Here is a 4,120-nt window from a genome sequence, read left to right on the forward strand (position 1 = left end):
CATAGTTAGGTGGTCCAAGCAAGCTTCAAAATTGTCTCCATGGACGGTGAAGTCGTCCATGAAGACCTCTAAGACTCTTTCTACTAGATCCAAGAAAAGACTCACCATGCAACGTTGAAATGTACCCGGAGCGTTACACAAACCGAAGGGCATCCTTCGGTATGCATATGTTTCGAAGGGGCATGTGAATGTTGTCTTGGATTGATCCTCCGGACATATGGGAATTTGAAAGTATCCGGAATATCCGTCCAAGAAAGAATAGAATTCCTTCCCCCCTAGCCTCTCTCGCATTTGGTCTAGAAAGGGTAAAGGGAAATGGTCTTTGAATGTCACGGCATTTAGGAGGCGATAATCGATGCAAACTCGCCACCCGGTTTGAATCCGGGTGGGAATTAAAGCTCTTTCTTTGCCCTCGATTACCGTCACACCACCCTTTTTAGGTATACATTGAGTGGGACTTACCCATTGAGAATCGCTAATGGGGTAGATGATTCTCATTTGAAGCAATTTGATGATCTCTTCCTTCACAACCTACATCATTGGTGGGTTCAATCTTCTTTGTGGTTGCCTCACCGGTTTTGCCTCTCCCTCCAACCGGATCTTGTGCATGCAAATGCTTGTGCTTATACCTTTGAGATCCGCAATGCTCCACCCAAAAGCTTCTTTGTATTTGTGCAATACACCCACCAATTTCTTTTCTTGGTCACTCTCAAGTTGGTTGGAGATTATGAGGGGTAGAGTGTTGTTTTCCCCAAGAAAAACGTACTTCAAGTGGTCGGGAAGTGGTTTTAGATTGGGGGTGGGTGGCTTAATGATGGATGGAAGTGGTCTTTCAAGGGAGGCCTCTAGAGGAATAAATTTAGCTTGATAATCATAAGAGGAAGAAGAAAAACAAGCTTCGGTGGAGATGGGGACTGCGCTGGTGAGCTGCGCAGGCTGCGCCGTGCTGCGCAGGCTGCGCTCTGGCTCGGGATTTCCTTCTCAATTTCCCTCATTTCTTCCTCTTCCTTAGATTCTTCCAAGGGTTCTTCCTTCTCCAATTCCTCTATACTTTCCTGCACATCATGAGACAACAAAAACCGCAACCCTTCTTTCTCGACATTGTTAGTGAGGGCCACTTCAAGTGGGTCCCTATGATTCAATTGGTAAACTCGATTTGCCAAAGGTTCAATTTTATCAAGAAAGTAGCAAAAGCTCAAATCATCGGCCTTTTTCATCGTCTCATACACATTATACTTCAAAACTTTCCCTTCAAATTCCATGGTCAAAGCTCCATCATACATGTCAAGTTTGGTTTTGGAGGTTCTCATAAAAAGCCTCCCTAGCAAGAGGGGTGTAGCCTTAGAGTCCGGTTCCATGTCCAAAACATAAAAATCGGCCGGAAATATGAATTTATCAACCTCTACCAACACAATTTCTACAAGACCTTTGGGGTGAATTGTAGAGCGGTCCGCTAATTGGATCACAACATTGGTCTTAGACAAGGGAGGCAATTCTAAAGTCTCGTAAATGGAATAAGGCATGACATTAATATAGGACCCCGAGTCTAGCATAGCTCTAGCAAAAGCTTTGCCTCCAATTGAGCACGGTATAGTTAGCATGCCCGAGTCATCGCACTTTTTGGGAAGATTTTGTTTGAAAATTGCCGAGACATGCCTACTAACCGTGACTCTTTCAACTCCTTTCCTTGGCTTCCGTTTAGGGGTGAAAAGTTCTTTGAGAAACTTTGCATACCTAGGAACGGTTTTGATGATAGTAAAAAGAGGGATGTTGACCTCACATTTCCTAAAAGTTTCATAAAGATCGGAGTCTTTATCAAACTTCTTGGGATTTGTGAGGGCACTTGGGAATGGTACCTCCGGTTCATATTCCTTTTCAATCTCTTCAAGTTGATCCTTTGTGTTGGTGCTTCCTTCCTTTCCTTTGTCAATGCTCAAAGGACTCTTTTCTTTTTCCTCATTGGCTTTTGAAGATGACCCTTTCTCTTGTTCAACCACAAGCTCTTCTTCAATTTTTTCTTCAATGTCAATAACCCTTTCATGTGACTTGCCCCTTCTCTTTTTCTTGGGAGGGGATTCTAAAGTTCTCCCCTTCCTCAACGTCATAGCACTAGCATTTTCTCAAGGAGGAAATATAGTGGAGGGAATAGAAGTTGAGTTCCTTTGATTTTGCTTGGCAAGTTCTTGGGCAATTTGGCCAAGTTAAACTTCAAGGTTGGCAACCTTGGCATCACTAACACTCTTGTCGGCATCAATCTTGTCAAACCTCTTATTTGTTTTAACTTGCTCTTGCAAAATGTTTTTAAGCAAGTCTTGAACACTTGGTTCCTTTTGAGAATTGGTGTTGTTACCTTGATTCCAAATTGGGATGATTGACCTTGGTTTTGGTTCCTACCTTGATTGTTGAAATTCCCATTCCTATTTCCTTGAGAATTTGAGCCTTGACCTTGTCGGGAATTTTGGTCCCTCAAGTGGTTGAATTGGCCATTCACAAAGCTCTTTGAGGTGTCACCACCCCAACCAAGTCGAGGGTTGTCTCTACTCCCAACATTGTAAGTGTTGCCACTAGGATCATAGTTGTAATATCCTCCCCCGGAAGGATTCCTAGCATTTTAATTCCCATAACCCATTGCACTCACATTTTCCACACCAATTCCTTCTTCAATCATAATGGGGCAAACTTCCTCCAAATGAGGACCTTGGCAATAGTTGCACTCCACTTGATTCCCTTTACCCCCATCTTTGTTTGGATTGTTCACCAACATATTCTTCACTAGGGGAGTTAAGTCATTCACACTTTGCTCAAGATTTTGAGTAGATGAGGAATAGGTTCCCATTGATGATGCATTCCTTGTTCCTCTTTGAGTTCTTCCATAATTCCTCGTAGTTGAGGCAAGTTTCTCAATGATTTCCTTGGCATCCACTATGGAAAAATTCTCCAAACCTCCTCCGGTAGCGGAATTGACCATCCTTTGATCATCTTGACCTAACCCTTCATAAAAGTTCACAAGGAGATCGTCATCACTCAACCCGTGGTATGGGCATTGAGCCACCAACTTCTTAAACCTCTCCCAATACTCATACATGGTTTCTCCATTGGGGTCTTGTTTTATGGTGGTAATGGCTTTCTTTGCACGGTTGTGGCGTAAATCGGGGTAAAAAATTTCAAGGAAAGCCGCCTTCATTTCCTTCCAAGTTCTTATAGATCCCGGAGCAAGATAAAAGAGCCAATCTTTGGCCGAATCCAACAAAGAAAATGGGAAGGCCCGTAGTTTGAATTGATCCTCCGTCACCCCATTCGGAATGGCACCTTCACACATCATGTGAAATTCCGAAAGGTGACGGTTTGGGTCATTCCCCGCATGGCCATGGAACTTAGGCAAGTTATGAATAAAGAAGCCTTTGAGTTCGAAATTTGCATTGGCTCCTAAAGGGGGGTAGGTAATGCACAAGGGTTGTTCATCATAATTCCTTGCTCTTATCTCCCGGATGGTTCTCGTGTCATTTGCCATAGAGGGATACTCTACTTCAATCGGATTTACTTCAATAGGCTCTTCCGAAGGTGTTTCTTCTACTCGATGTTCTCTTTGTGCTCTTTAGTACCAAGGATTGGTAAATAACCACGAATATGCTCCAAAAGAGCCCTCTTCCACGGGGGTTGATTCACCGTTTTGAAAGGGACTAAACATAAACCTTTGCACTACACACACAAGTTAGAACTTCCACTTACTTTCAAGAATAAAGAGAAGAGAAATAACTAATATGTAATTAACAATCAAGCCTTTAGCTATGTTGCCCTTCCTCGGCAACGGCGCCAAAATTTGACTCAGTGAAAACTAGGTCGTTAAAATACTAGAAATAACCTATCAAATTAACAATTTATAAACCAAACTCAACTCTACACTATGCTATTAAGGATAGTAGTAAAGGAAAGTAAGGGTCGAACCCAAGAGAAGGGATTTAAGACTAAAAACTTGAATTGTAAACTATTGACTACTAAGTAGGTCTCTACTACTAATTAAGATCCTAATGACAATTCAAACTTAACAAAAGGCACTAATCACAAATAATGGGTATTAACAAAGGTCAACTAGTAGGAAACATAGATGAAAAAGGATTGG

This window comes from Silene latifolia, chromosome 11 (assembly GCF_048544455.1).
Source record: "Silene latifolia isolate original U9 population chromosome 11, ASM4854445v1, whole genome shotgun sequence".
Taxonomy (NCBI): domain Eukaryota; kingdom Viridiplantae; phylum Streptophyta; class Magnoliopsida; order Caryophyllales; family Caryophyllaceae; genus Silene; species Silene latifolia.